Here is a 17,519-nt window from a genome sequence, read left to right on the forward strand (position 1 = left end):
ATTTTTCACTGATTAAATATCATAAATCCCCAATTCACACTTTATATATTATTCTTAAATTATATATTACATTTTCATTTTTAATGGTCACCAACACCTCTTTCTGTCTTATTGTTGTGACACGCATCTATATCGAAAATAAGAGAAAGAACTATAGAGAAGAATGTTGAAAGAGTGATACTTCATTGAAAACACAGCAAAATTCTTCATAAAGTCGCTAGGATTCTTCTATAGACCGCTAGAAGGTTTATATAGTGATAACCGGTGTGACATCCATGAGAACGTACCACTTAAAATAATCGTTTGGTTGAGGACATTGTTTCCAGATTATCAACATCGTAAACATCTTCCAAGTTGTGTTATAATTCTTCATGTCTAAACACTTTTTTAAAGGATATCCACTTAGTTAGTGGACTGGTTGCAATACTTTTATCAAGATTCGAAGCGGTTGTGACATTATCATCAGTAACGAAACTGCATCCTAAATAGAGAAAATAAATTCATATGTTGATCTAAAAGTTGATAATATTTTAAAGTATTTAAAATATTAGATATAGTTATATTATATTTAAAACCTTTAAATTTAATGTGTCTTGACATCCAAATTTCTCCGATAAAACGTTAAACGAATCGGATTAGGGCGCCTATATTTGTAGTACATAGAAATATGTTAGTTGATCAACTAAAATATGAAAAACAAATCTAATAAGTGTAGTGTTTGTATTATGTTTCGTAAAAGAATGTTACATGTTCGATGTTATTTTTTTTTTCCAATTCAACAACAATTTTATTATCAACATTGAAGTTTGAGATTGCATAACCATCAACATTGTTCTTCAAATTATAATGAGAAATTTGAATTTTGAACCCAAACTTTTTATCCCAAAGTAATTTCAAAGCAGACGGATAAATCTTCATATTACCTTCCTAAAAATGATAAAATTAACGGTTGTAAAAATAGACAGACAAAAAGTAAAAATTAGTTTTATGTAAATGAAGTTAATATCGATAACCTCATTGAACTTTGAAGCAACTCTTGTGTGTTTTTTTTCCAGAAGTTTCTTTGCGTCACGATCAAATAACGTAAGTGACACCACGCCGGTAAAGTCTTGTATTATAATGGTGATTTTGAAACTAAAATCATCGATATAAACAAATTCAATAATATAAAATTAAAATATTTAATTGAAGATTATAATAATATGTATAAAAGAGTTATCGAAAATCTTGGAACAACATATACATCTTTGTTCATGCAAGTTGAAGTGTAACAAGAAAAAATTCTTTATCTTGCTTTTAGTCTGTTCCACTAGCTTTGTCATCATACATTAAAACGAATTTTATGACTTTCTCTTGACAAACATACGTTAGCACATTAAAAAATCGATATAAAGGGTATAAGTTTGTTTTTGTAACTAAATGAATGAAACTTATATGCTTAAAGTAGATTGCTTAATTTTTTTCATGACCTCTCAACAAGAACACAGTAATAACAAATAATAAGAACATAATAAATGCAAGAAATTGAAGAAGAATAATGAGAATAGAGTAAAGTAAGAGCTTGGAAAAAATAATCGAACAAGAAGATTGCTCAAGAAGAATACTGTCATATGACTCAATCCAAAATCATAAGAATAACCATTTCAGTGTAATCGTATATATAAGATGTTTTTGAATAAGGAAATTATTATCTTCTAAAAATTTGGGATCCTAAGATATCATCTTGGAGATTTTCGGCTATTCATCTGGTAAAAAAGAACGATATTAGCTATATTAGTTAAAAACTTCAAATTGATTCATTTTATGTGGGATATACTGGGAGATAAATTATGAATAATATTGACTTTAATTTTGATTCTTAAATATTTTGCTGATTTAATGGGATTAGATTAGATTTTATAGGTTAATAACTTAATTATTGATATGCTTGTTTAATGAGTTTTTAAAAAAAATATATATATAAAATTTAAACGGGTTTGAATTTGGAAATCAAAAGCTATAAATAAGGGAGTTAAATTAGAAACAATATTAATTTTAATTAGAGAAACTTATATCATGTATATAAATAGAATGATATGTTTCAATTGATAAAATAATTATTGAATTTAAAGATTTTATAATTATTACAAATTTTGTAATTAAATGTAATTGTGTTTGAATTTTATTTGGGGAAGATGATGTCATCAGTTTGATCTAAAGATGGAAAACATAAGATTAAAACACAATTAAAAGCCCTGATTGCTTCATTAGTGAATTAAGAGTTCTATTTTAATAATATTTAGAGATTCTTCACTTCTAATAAGTATAAGATTGAAGTAAACGTATTCAAGTCTTGAACTTATAAAATGAAATAAAAAGTTAGAACTAAATACACTCCATAGCATCGCATGTAAATTTGTAAACTCAATTACACAAAGATTTTAAAATTCATGATAGTTGAAAATTTTATTTTTGTGTTATAATCAAATCAAATCTTCTATAACAAAAGAAGATTTATTTTGCCACATGTCAATCTCTCATGAATTTTGACACTTGTCATTTTATGATATTTTTAAAATAAATAATATCTACATTTCAATTTCTGATTTTTTCAATTTTTAAAATTAAAAATATATAATACGTATACTTATATATGTAAAATATTAAATGTAATAAATGTGATAGTCAATTGCAATTAATAATTTTCTTTATTTCTTATTTCAATTTTTTTTTTTAAAATACTTATTTTTTACACTTTGTTATTTAATATTTCTTTTAATCAACTCGTATAATACACGGGTCTTACGCTTAGTATTTTATATAAATAATAGTGATTTGTAAATACAAAACTATTCATTAAAATGACCCGCATAGCCAGATGTTAATCTCTCATGAGTTTTGACACTTGTCATTTTATGATATTTTTAAAATAAATAATATATATATATGTCAATTTCTGAAATTTTCAATTTTCAAAATTAAAAATCACATAATACGTATATTTATATATGTAAACTATTAAACGTAATAAATGTGATAGTCAATTGCAATTAATAACTTTCTTTTTTTCTGATTTCGAAATTTTATTTTAAAAAATATTTATTGTTTACACTTTGTTATTTAATATTTCTTTTAATCAACTCGTGTAATACACTGGTCTTACACTTAGTATTTTATATAAATAATAGTGATTTGTAAATACAAAACTATTCATTAAAATGACCCCCATAGCCAGATTTTCTTGCGATATAAATAAGGGTTGGTAAGGCATCCCGGGTTATTAACAAAAAATTCTTCATGTTTGCAAATTTGGTCTCCGTAGGATTTTTCTTGCAATATTTTAATCTATCATTTGGGGTTCTTGTAATGATTTTTTTTAAAATTTGGTCCAAAAAATAGTTATTTTACTCTTGATTTTCTATCTAGTCATGTTCGGTATTTTTAAGCAATTTTATGAAAACAATTATGGGTCGGGATTTTCTAATACTGGTGGTTGTCGAGCCCAACACAAATAATAACCCTAAATATTACATAGTAAAATAGTGTATAGTGGTAAAGGGATCGAATCCACGGAGATTGGTTCAATTTATAACTCTATGAAAAATCTCTTTGTAAAAGTACTTGTAAAATGACAATAAAGATAAAATGGGGGGTTTTGGTGTTTTGAAATACTTGAAACAAACTAGAATCAACTATGATTTAAATAGACAAATGCAACAAAAATAAGAGTTTGATGTAAAATCAATAAGGGAGAGATGGTTGACTTAAAGTTTCCTCACTTTGACTTTTGATGAACATATCATTAGACTCCAATGGTGCAATACTTTGATTTAAATCCTTAATTTGGCTATAGTAATCCAAGGAGCTTGAGATTACCTAGACTTTTCTTAATTGTTGAAATGGCTAGAGAAGCTCATAACAATTTCCTTAGTCAAAGTCACTAATTCCAAATAGCATGTAATTAGTGAAAGTCAACTAGCATTAAGAACCAAAAAGTCACCAAATCCAAGAGGGGTCAAATGCTTTCACCACCATGTTGGAGGAAATGTTTTTATGATTGTGTGAAGCAAAAACAACACAAAAATCATTTGTTGCTTGCTAATTTGAAGATCCTTTACTTAATCAAGAAATTAGCCAACTAATCACCACAAACATATTTAAACTCATGAACTAAAACATACAAGTAGTGATAAGATGTTAAAACACAAAACATTCCCATAAAGAATTAAGAACATGTTCATGGATTCTTCAACATTCAACAAAAGTTCAAAGGATTAACCAAAAGTCAACCAAGATTAGTTTAGCCAAGCATGGCTAAACACAAAGAAACAAAGTTAGAGAAAATTGTACCAAACATTAAGCAAGAATCAAGAGGTAAAAATATGATGTTCTTCAAGGGTTCTTGGCCTTCAAAAATCTCCAAAACTCCAGAGAGAATCTTCAAAAATCGGATGTCCAAGAGTCTCCAAAAGATGGGCACCAACCTTCCTCAAATAGCTCAAAAGAAGAATTTCCAAAACTGCCCCTGCAGGAGGTTGCGCGACCCGCGTGCTGCTGCGCGGGTGGTCCCTGAATGTAGCATCTTTGAGGTTTTGGGCCTCCATAGCTTAGCCCACTTGGCCCAGTGCGAGCCCAATCAGCTCCTAGCCCATTTTTCTTCAAGTTTTCTTCAATTTAAGCCCAATTTGGCTTCTCCAAATGATTCATAGCTCGTAAACTCGCCCGATTAATAATCTATGCATGCTTGAATATACTCCCGCATCTTGCAAATTTAAATGTTTATTTCTCTCCAAGCCTTCAAATAATCATCAAGCTCGCTCCATGCATCATCTCCACCACCCATCAAGCCTAAGATCCTTGTTTTCCACCAATTCCCATCGCTTTCCATACGTCCCGAACATTCCCGCTCCACTAGTCTCCATGAAATCTGCAATAAAGCTCACGAAACTAGAAAGTGCCCGAAATAGTCATAAAATAACAAAAAGGAAAATATGCATGAAAATTAACTAGATTATGGATGAAATATGCTAAAATAAACTATAAAAAGAAGTAAACAAAACTAACTATCAAATCACCCCAAGCTTAAACCTTACTTGTCCTCAAGTAAGACAAGACTAAAATGAACTTGGAATGAACTATCCTAGAGAAAATAAAAAGAATGGATAGAGCCACAGAACCTGATCACCGTTAGTCAACATGGTCAGAACTGATCTTGCTATTACCTCACGAATTTTTCATCCGATGACAAAGGGACCATAAACCATAGCCAGGACAACTCCTTTAGGTGAGTAAGGAGGGATGAGCAGTCGCAGCCTCAATGGAACATGCATACAATGAAGAATATTTGTAGTAGGGAGAAAGCAGCTGGATGGGCTCGGGTGGAGCTCTTCTGTAAGTGTACACTCTGATCTCATGTTTGCTGGTTTCTCTCATGTGTAACTAGGTTTATTCGCTAGGGCACCATTGTAGGAATCAACTCACTTGGTGTTGGCCCAAACCTCCCGTAGTATCCGACTCGACAGTCGCCCTAATATCACCAATTTGCGAAAAACAACTCGATCTATATACAATAAAACATACCTAAATAAATGAATATCAAACGTCGGGTGACCAAAATGTTGGAAAATTTAGTTCAATAATTGAACCGGTCACCCTTCTCAGATTTCTGCAGCTGGGAATTTGCCTGCCCCCTTTTTTTTTTCTTTTTCTTTTTTTTTTTGTTTTTTTTTTTGTTTTTTGTTTTCTTTTTGTTACCATACTTGAAGGTAATGTAATAACAACCCTTTGACTCAAAATTTGGTTCCTAAAATGTGTAAGTGGAACCGAAAGGGTAGTAATATAATCCGAATGGTCTAAGCGAGAAAATGACCATGTGTGGAGCATAAAGATATAATGTAAGCTCCTCTTCAAATTTGTGATTTTTTTTTCAAAAATAATGAAATGTCCACATGCGGACTAAAAGACTTCTCCAAAATCCTAAGAAAATCGCAAAAAGATATGGTGATGTAAAGAGACCGGATATGGATTCTACTCGGGGACAAGCACTAGTGCTTCATCCTAACGGTTCAAACATGATCAAGTGTGATCCTCTCGGCGGTAGTGACCGCAAGGCTAAGACATCCATTGCTATAGTATATCCTACAGTCATTAGTATTGTATGCATAATTCTTCATGAAAACTACCTGTCCATGATCACTTACCCCTTTAAGCTACCAGCATCTGATCCCAAGTATGAGATCCCAAACTGCAGCTAATGGTCCCCGTTCGATGGGTGAGATAACAACAAGATCCTGGACCAATAATGATACAATAATTGTGAACCTATTCCATGGCATCCAGGGGTGAGAATAAACAGACAACAAAAATGCATGAATGCTAATGCCTAAGCTAAATGTTATGCAAAAATATAAAAGGTGAAAAAGAAGAAAATAAAATCTTTTTGGAATTTTAAATAAATAAAAAAAATGAATGAAAATTAGCTTAAAACTAAAATGTTATGCAACCTAGTTAAAATGCATGAAAAAAAATAGAAATAAAATAAAAGATAAGGGATATGCCCCACCCCAAGCTTAAGAACAAGCATTGTCCTCAATGCTTAAGGAAAGGGCGGAAAGGACCTAAATCGGAGGATTGGATGACGGGAGATGTTTGTGGCGGTGGTTTCGTGAAATTACGACCGGTAGAATTCCGACAATCTTGAATTTTCCGGCGAGGTGGTTGCTGGAAGGTTATATAAGAGGAATGGAGTGGGAGGTCAAGATGATTAAATGAAGAAGAAGGGAAACTGAAAATTTTAATCTATGGGTCAAAAAGGGTCAATTTCGGTCAATGTTGGTCAAGAAAAGTCAAAAGGTCAACTCATTAAAACCTTTGGTCAACACCTGGTCAAATAATAGCCAAAAATAGCCCAAATCGCCCAGCACAGTGCGCGGGTCGCGCAGAGTAGCACGCGGGTCGCGCAGACCTTGCAGTTAAGTCTTGGGCCAATGTCGCTTCATCACACCTGGCCGCGCAACCCACCTGCGCAACAGCACGCGGGTCGCGCAACCCTCTGATGCTGATCTTCATTTTCGCTTCATTTTTCTTCGTTTTTCACCCGTTCTTGCTTCGGACAGCCCCAAACACCTAGAAACTCTTGATTTCTTCAAAAAACAACTCTTTTGAATCCCAAAAACATCTTCAAAACTCATTTTGTTCAAATTAAAAACACGAAAACACAATGCTTTCCAAAAATGCCCTTCTTTAACGTCTTTGGCGAGACGCCTCCAAACTTCACTTTAACTCTTTGGGGCGTCCAAATGGACGACATCTTGGACATTTGAATCAAAACCTTCATTGAATGTCTTCAATCGATGTCCATTAACCTTGCAAATTTGCCCCGTGTCTACATTTTTTAATTTCCACACCTCCATTGGGACTCTTTTCTTGTATTTGACTTTCTTTTTACGGGAGAACCATACCGGACTTAGACCTTTGATAATAGAAATCATCCAACCATATTCTCTCTCGTATTTGTTCCGTAAGGTGACCAACTCTTCCCTCTTTGACATGGTGGTTGAGTAGGTGACCGGTTGGGCGTCTTCTTTCTCGGGATAGGTAACCTTTGAAGAGTCTGACAAATTTTTCGTTTGTGGCTCTTGTGGTTGGTCTACCACTGGAGTTAGTTTCTCAATGGTAGTGGGTGACTCAACCTCTCCTTCGTTAACCCCTATTACTTCCTTTACAGTTTCATTGACAACATTCTTAATTTCTTCTTCCTCTTTGACAACTTCTTCCACTTCTACTTCTTCTTCCTCTTCTTCATATAACACTCTTGGGGCATCAAAAGTTTTCTCATCTTTAAATGGAATGCAACATGCGTTATGACATGGGCTCTCTTCAGATGGTAATTTATATTGAGATTCCACTATACTCAATGATTGAGAAATTTGTGTTATTTGTTGCTCTAAGCTTTTGAGGCTAGCTTGAGTTGTTTCCTGGAAAATTTGGGTAGAAGTGGCAATGCTTTTCACAATGTCCTCTAAGGACATGCTTGGCGTTTCAGTTTGTTGAGGAGGGTAAGGATAGGGTTCTTGGAATAGTGGAGTCGGTTGGTATTGGTTATTTCCCCATGTTTGGTATGGGTTTTGGTAATGGTTATTTCCCCAAACTTGGTTGTTGTCCCACCATTGATCATGTTGAGGCTGATCATAACTCCATTGGTTTGACAGGTAGTAGCTTCCTTTCTCTTGCACTTCTTCCCATTCTCCTTGTAAATATGGACACATGTCGGAATGATGTCCATTTTGGGCGCAAAAATCACGAAGAAGAGGTGTGGGCTGTACACTTTGGTTACTTTCAATCATCATAACTAACTGAGCTAGCTCAGAAAGTTGGTCTTCGGTGCAAGGAGTGTTCATTTCCGAACCATACTTTTTTTTTTTTATTTCGGGATTTTAAATTTGAGTACCTGCACAATGAGATCTAGGCATAGAGAAACAAATTGATTAAAAATAAACCAATCCCCGGCAACGGCGCCAAAAATTTGGTGGTTGTCGAGCCCAACACAAATAATAACCCTAAATATTACACAGTAAAATAGTGTATAGTGGTAAAGGGATCGAATCCACGGAGATTGGTTCAATTTATAACTCTATGAAAAATCTCTTTGTAAAAGTACTTGTAAAATGACAATAAAGATAAAATGGGGGGTTTTGGTGTTTTGAAATACTTGAAACAAACTAGAATCAACTATGATTTAAATAGACAAATGCAACAAAAATAAGAGTTTGATGTAAAATCAATAAGGGAGAGATGGTTGACTTAAAGTTTCCTCACTTTGACTTTTGATGAACATATCATTAGACTCCAATGGTGCAATACTTTGATTTAAATCCTTAATTTGGCTATAGTAATCCAAGGAGCTTGAGATTACCTAGACTTTTCTTAATTGTTGAAATGGCTAGAGAAGCTCATAACAATTTCCTTAGTCAAAGTCACTAATTCCAAATAGCATGTAATTAGTGAAAGTCAACTAGCATTAAGAACCAAAAAGTCACCAAATCCAAGAGGGGTCAAATGCTTTCACCACCATGTTGGAGGAAATGTTTTTATGATTGTGTGAAGCAAAAACAACACAAAAATCATTTGTTGCTTGCTAATTTGAAGATCCTTTACTTAATCAAGAAATTAGCCAACTAATCACCACAAACATATTTAAACTCATGAACTAAAACATACAAGTAGTGATAAGATGTTAAAACACAAAACATTCCCATAAAGAATTAAGAACATGTTCATGGATTCTTCAACATTCAACAAAAGTTCAAAGGATTAACCAAAAGTCAACCAAGATTAGTTTAGCCAAGCATGGCTAAACACAAAGAAACAAAGTTAGAGAAAATTGTACCAAACATTAAGCAAGAATCAAGAGGTAAAAATATGATGTTCTTCAAGGGTTCTTGGCCTTCAAAAATCTCCAAAACTCCAGAGAGAATCTTCAAAAATCGGATGTCCAAGAGTCTCCAAAAGATGGGCACCAACCTTCCTCAAATAGCTCAAAAGAAGAATTTCCAAAACTGCCCCTGCAGGAGGTTGCGCGACCCGCGTGCTGCTGCGCGGGTGGTCCCTGAATGTAGCATCTTTGAGGTTTTGGGCCTCCATAGCTTAGCCCACTTGGCCCAGTGCGAGCCCAATCAGCTCCTAGCCCATTTTTCTTCAAGTTTTCTTCAATTTAAGCCCAATTTGGCTTCTCCAAATGATTCATAGCTCGTAAACTCGCCCGATTAATAATCTATGCATGCTTGAATATACTCCCGCATCTTGCAAATTTAAATGTTTATTTCTCTCCAAGCCTTCAAATAATCATCAAGCTCGCTCCATGCATCATCTCCACCACCCATCAAGCCTAAGATCCTTGTTTTCCACCAATTCCCATCGCTTTCCATACGTCCCGAACATTCCCGCTCCACTAGTCTCCATGAAATCTGCAATAAAGCTCACGAAACTAGAAAGTGCCCGAAATAGTCATAAAATAACAAAAAGGAAAATATGCATGAAAATTAACTAGATTATGGATGAAATATGCTAAAATAAACTATAAAAAGAAGTAAACAAAACTAACTATCAAATACGTACCTCAAGGAATTTGGATCTACAATCTCCTTTTTGTATCCTCAAGCTTTTCCTTCTTCCAATGGCTTCAAGCACACACCAAAACACTTAAAATGGCTCATAATCACTCACAATAGCTTTAGTGTTTCGAGTTTTAGGGTTAAGGACTTGGAGGTTGGAAACGAGGCCAACACATCGGGGTTAAGGTGTTTAAATAGGGTGCAAAACCCTAGAATTAGGGTTTTATATCTGCCAGCCTACTCGTCGAGTTGAGGCTTCCAACTCATCGAGTAGATCACTTAAAATATGCGGCCCTCATAGTCTCTACTTGACGAGTTTGAGGCTTCCAACTCGTCGAGTTGCTCTATAAAATAGAATAATTTATAAGTTAAATACATATCAGGAACAGGCGTTACACACTCATTCGCCACCATCATTCACCACCACTACTATCAACTCCACTTGTCACTACCACCGCAACCTCCACCTCCACTACGACCACCACCGTCATCACCATCAGCAGCCACCACAACCAGCACCATCACCACCAATGCCATCACTAGTGTGACTACCACCATGACCACCGACACCGCCGTCGCCATTACCACCATTACTACAATCACCACCCTCGCCACCGATGTCGCCACCACCGCCACCACCACCGCCACTACCACCTCTACGACCACCACCGTTGTCGCCACCATCACCACCATCGTCCCTGCCACCAGCCGTCACTGCCACTGCCGCCGCCACTACCACTTTCGCAATCACCACAACCGCCACTATCACCGCCACCCACCATTGTCGCCTCTACCACCGCCTCCACCACCACCTCCACCCACACCGCCATTACCACCAATGCCAAAATTTTACTATTTTTATTATTTATATAATGTATCTTTACAAATAAGTTAGAAAACAAGGTAAAATTACGCAAAATTGACAAAAAGGTAATTATGTCATTTTACATGGATTCCAATTCTATTTTGTGCGAACCAAATAGAATCTGGAATTGATTCCAATTCCATTTCATGCCAACCAAACAAGATATGAAATTAGATTCCAATTCTTGATAGATTCTTTTTCCAATTCCAATTGCAATTCCTTCAGAAACATTCTGAAAACCAAACAACACCTTAGTGTTTGAATACCAATAAAACTCAATCAATGGTGTTAGGATACTTTTAGTGATGAAGAACTTAATATACTAAGATATCATATTTATGTATAATCCCATAATGGGTTTAGTATTTTCATATTCTAAATCCATATTGTTAGGTGCATTTTATGCACCCATTTTGTAGGCTTAAACTCATGCATTTTGCATGTTTTTCGAGATTTTTTATGAGGCAATTTCATTCACACATTTTTGTGATATTTTACGGACTTTTGGAGGTAGGATCTAGTTTGAGGAGGTAAATAAGAGATGTGGACGAAATTTCGGGACTTGCGGAGCACCGAGGATAAAGATATCAAAGAAATGAAGATTTTGGCTTTTCAGAGATTTACACGGCCGTGTAAATGTTTACACAGCCGTGTAAACGAAGACTCTTGAGTGTTCTACTTTTTGCATTTACACGGGCCGCGTAAACGACAATGTTAATTTGCGCGGGTCGTGTAAACGTAAATGTGGGTTTTAAAGCAGTTTTTCACCTTTCTTAAAAGGGGGAACCGATTTTTACTTTAGGGGGGGTCGATTTTTGGATCAGAGAAGGTGATTTTCTTGAGGTTTTTTTAAGTTGATTAACACTTGGGAACATTTGATTTCATTTTGTAAGAACTTTAATTTCATTTTCTAGATTTGTAAGAACCCTAGTTTCTCCAACTTCATGTCTTGACTTCTTAGTTGTGATTTCAATCATGTGAATTGATGTTTGTTTTTAGTTTCTATCTAGTGAATTTGATTTTGTTTCAATCGAATGTTTGATTCTAACTGTGATTTTTATTGGCCATTTGAATTAGGGTTAGGTCATTCAAATTATCTAATTGCAAAATCCGTAATTATTTTGTAAATTGGACTAGGTAACAAGTACTAAACTGAAATCTATTGAATGAATTTAGTGTAAATCTTATTCATACATTCTTACGCTCCCAAGCTTTTGAGGAGTATTGGGTGTTGTTGGGAACATTCACATAAATCTTATTGCAACCTTTTGATTTCTATTTAAGAGCTTGTATAGACTTAAATTAGAAGGTTAGGTTATTTTCAAAGAACTTGTTTTGAATTTGAGAACTTGGTGAATGGGAAGTGTTAGAGCTTGTTAACACTTTTAAGTACCAACTTAGGTGGAATTGAGTAGATATCATTTCATCCTTGGAATCACATTGCTAAATTGTCTTGCATAGAGTTGGAGTTCTCACAAATCCTGAATTTGTTTCATTTAATCGATCATTTACTTATTGCCTTATCGTATTGTTTAAATCATTTCATACCAACCCCCCATTTATGTGACCATTATTGTACATTGCAAAAAAGGTATAAGCATTTGTCCCGTGTCTCTGTGGATCGACCCTGCTTACCTTGTATTACATTTTTAGTGTAACGTAGCAGTGTTTTTGGAGTCATTTTGTACCCCTTTATTTGTTGGGCTTGACACGCCTAACACATATAATCTTACACATAATTCCAATTCGATATTACATCACATGCTAACTATTTAAAAAGTATGATCCAAGTCTTTAGATTATTTAAAGGTTCTAAATAACGTTAGGCGTGACTTGGCAGCAATGTCAAACCTCAAGCTTTTACGATTTGTGATGAGCCATATCGTTTGTAAGACGTGACTTAATTCGTAAATTTTGTATATATATATATATATATATATATATATATATATATATATATATATATATATATATATATATTATATTATATTATATATATATATATATATATATATATATATATATATATATATATATATATATATTGAAGCCATAAAATGTCATAACGAAGCCATAAAAATCTTTTAAGAAGCTCGGATTATCTTCACCACTATCACACATGCATTTAAGTTGGTGGGTCTTGATACATAAAATAGAGTGTTCATCATAAAAACCGCAAAAGAGACATTATAAAAATAACTAGTTTATTTTAGAGTATTTTAAAACAAAACCACCAATGATCTTTTACATAGGTTAGAATGATATAAACACGACCATAGAGTGTTTTAGAATGACAACCTTTAAAGCCTTTGAACCCACTTGGTTTTGGGGTGTTGAAGTAGATGTCAAGATCAAAGAGTATGGTCTTCTCTAGATATAATAATTAGATTCTTCTTTCTTTTGTTATTATTTTCATAAAATAATAATTATTCTCTAATTAAATACAAGAGTTGAATTTATTTATTAATATTAAAATACTTAATAAATATCCAATAAGTACCAACTTGATTAAGGTGTGACCCTATAGGATCATACCATACATATTAAATCACATACTGGGCCCCCACCCAACATTGAGTCCCACTCGGCTTCGGGCGCTGCCCGACATCGAGCCCCACTCGAGATATAGATCTGTTGTTCTTAGGCCCCGCCTAACACCGGGTACCACCCACTATACACATAAACATATATCACATAACCATACTAGCACATACAATGATTATAAACAATATCATACGATACAGTCATCGGGCCTTGTCCGGCTTCAGGCCTGCACGGTAATCATAAAAACACATACGACTATCTAGCATATGACATAATCATCAGGCCCCTCCTGGCATCGGGCCTTTCCCGGTAAACATACCATCACGTAACCCATGAAAGAAGTCGCACATACATCTTGCATCCTTTCATAAATAATAAGGGTTGGCATTGGTGGCTTCGACCCGCTAAACCTACTGAGGAAAATCACCTTGCACTTCTGGATCCCACAGATAAATCCCTTGCTGGTCACCCGCTGAAATCCCCACGTTATAATCACAAAACATAATCCACATAAATACTAGGATCCCAACTCATACTAAAAGTTTGAACTAGGGTAAAAGACATTTTACCCTCTCCATAACTTGGCCCAAGGCCGAGGCCCAATCCAACAATCCAATGACCCAATCCTAATTAGCCACCTAAGGCCCTATTCATTGCCTAATTTTCCAGATTGGGCCCAAATCTCGCAGTGGACCTTCACAATTAAATATCAGGCTTGTACGCCCAACGTACTTCTCCATTCAGGCCAAACTCACTTTTCTTCCTTAATCCGTTACGACATTGATCCAAAACATAGATCTGACTTCCTTGAGCTGAATAATCACGTAAAGTTGCTAACTTTACGTTCATGCATGACTAAAAGAAGCTCTTAAAGCTCAAAAGGACTTATTAGGTGACTTAATGCATGGATATGAACATAACCCTCCTAAAGCTTGCACCTTTATGCATAAAAACCTCATAACTAACTCAGACCTGAAAGAATAAGTCCTTCAAATATCTTAATTCATCAATCAACCCAAAAAGGGACCCAAAAGCATGAAAATCAAGGCAAGAAGAGGTCTAAGCATTAACAAGTCAAGATTTGAATTTGATACCTCAAGGAGCTTCCAAAGTGATGAATGATTTTAGATCTCTAAGTTCCCCACCAAGCTATGAACCTTCATCCATCTTCAGTCTCTTCAAAATAAGCAACACAACCCCCAAATTCTCCTCAAGAGCTCAAATGCACATCAATGGAGGCTAAGGGACGATTTCTAGGGTTTTAGGGACTTTGAGGCTGGCAAAGAGGCCAACGCTAAAGATTTAAGGTATTTATATAGGGTGCAACATCCTAAAATTAGGGTTCCTCAAACTCCTCGTATGCCTGTGTAATACTCGTACGCCCAACGTACGAGGCACCACCTTCCCAATCCTTCCTTCGCAATACGCTAAGCGTACACCAACGTACGCCTCACGTATTATCCCTCGCACCAGTATGTCTTGCGTACTCCCTATGTATGCCCCCTGTAATAGGGTTACCTCTCAACCCAAAAACACTCTGAATGCCATAACTTATTCGTTATACCTCCGATTCCGACAACCCTTATATCCATGAAAAGGTAACGAGAAGCTCTACGCTCTCATCAACTCATACCCGCCACAAAATTTCCCGAACAAGAATCTAATTTCAATAAAATCCGAACTGACACTTTACCGAAACACCCATTGGCTCCAAAACACAAAACGAACACCCAGATCATCTAAATTACGTCACCCACACCCAAATGTGAAACGACTCGGAACAGGGCATTACAGTTGTACTTTTGAATATATTTTTTATTTATAATATCATATTTTATCCTATTATAGCATTGTACTTTATAATATTTTTTATTATTTAATAACATTATACTTTAAATATTATATTTTTTTTTCTATTTGAGCATTGTACTTTTACATATATGTTTTATTTATAGTAGTATCTTATTTTAGACTATTATAGAATTGTACTTTACAATATATTTGGAAAGTACAATGCTATAATGGAAAAAAAAGTTTGTGTATTGGTATGTAATTTGGAAAGTACAATGCTATAATGAAAAAAATGAAAAAAAAATTAGTTTGTAAAGTACAAACTATTTTTTTTTCATTTTTTTTTCCAATATAGCATTGTGCTTTCCAAGTTTTATACAAATACACAGACTTTTTTTTTTTTCAGTTATAGCATTGTACTTTCCAAGTTCCATACAAATACACAATTTTTTTTTCATTTGTTCCATTATAACATTGTACTTTCTACATAAATACACTTAAACATGCTTCCTACATATATTTCATATTTATTATTGCATCCTACTTTTTTTTCAATTTTTTCCATACATATATTCATCATACACACATTATTTCATACATCATACACATTACAATATAAACAAATACACTTAAACATACATCCTACACATATTACATATTCATTATAGCATCATAGTTTTTTTTTCATTTTTTTTCCACACATTACCTACATAAATACACACATTATACATACAAATACACTTAAACATGTTTCCTACACATATTACATAGTCATTATAGCATCATGATTTTCTCCATTATAGAAACCTACTTTTTTTTCATTTTATCCATACATATATACAAAAATTACATATATAATTTCCAAAGTCATACACATACACATACATAAATAATACACATACATTATAGTATCCTACTTTGTTTTTTTCATTGCACATAAATACACATATACAAAAAAAATACACATGGAAAAACACATACATGCATCATAAACATACAAATACATATCATATATACACAATATATAAATTCACATACAAAATGAAAGATAAAAATATGAAAAGAAATTGTGGTGGTGTAATTTCGAAGTTTTCCAGCGAGGGTTCCATAATTCCAGCAACAATTCCGGCATAAATTTGATTTTTCTGACAACAATCCTTAAATTGTTAAATTAAAAGCTTAAATTCAGTAGAATACCACCAAAACAGAAGATAAATAGAAAATGGGGGAGGATTCGGACCTTTTCGGTTTGTTTTGGGTCAGAATCACTCGTCGGTGAGTTGCATCTGTCACTGGTGAGCTGCTTCTGCCGCTGGAGATGCCTTGTCGTCGCCGGTGATGGAGGTGATGTGGTGATCGGCAGGGGCGGACGCAGGATTTCATAGTAGGGGTTGCACGATAATAGAAAAAATAAAAATTTAAAAAATTTTCGAAATTTTTTCCACTGCGGCCGAAAAAATGAGGGGTTGCCGGTGCCACCGGTGACCCCCCCTAAATCCGCCCTTGGTGATCGGCTGTGAATTTCACTGGTCGATGATAGAATGTCACAACAATCGATGGTGGTCGGAAGATATTTGGGGAAATCGCCTTCGACAGTAGAGAAATCGCAAAAGAGGCAAAGACATGAAAGAGCAGAAGTCTGGGGGTTATCTGCGAAGGGCTTTTGCAGCGACGGATATTAGCAATGACAGTAGGGTTTTTGTGGCGACAAGTAGCTTTTAGCGGCGACACCCCTAGAGGGAAAAATCAGCGCATTTTTTTAGAGCATTAGTGGCATCGGACGTAGCCGCAGTTGTAGTCGCCGCTAATAGTATGCAATCTATTCATTTCTAACCGTTGGATTAGATTTTGATCAAACAGACATGCATGGTTTATAGGTAACAGCGACGCCTTTAGCGGCGACAAGTAATGCGGAAATTACTTATCGCCGCTAATACCTAGTGAGCTATTTCTATATTTAGGATCCAATGACGGATTGAGAGGCGATGATAAACTGTTTAAAGATTAAGTTGCACTTGTTCTTGTTATACATATGGAGAAACACTTTGTAAATGTAATCTATATACTTTTTTCTTCTTCACGTAATCTAATAAGAATATTATTCGATCATGAATGGGATTATGAAGAAACGAAGAGTACTACTGAATATCTCTGTATACATATGATAATATAATATTGTTACAAAACTTACAATCGATACCAGCTAGCTAGCTCAACAAAAGCAAGTT

Source organism: Lactuca sativa, chromosome 8 (assembly GCF_002870075.4).
Source record: "Lactuca sativa cultivar Salinas chromosome 8, Lsat_Salinas_v11, whole genome shotgun sequence".
Classification (NCBI taxonomy): Eukaryota; Viridiplantae; Streptophyta; class Magnoliopsida; order Asterales; family Asteraceae; genus Lactuca; species Lactuca sativa.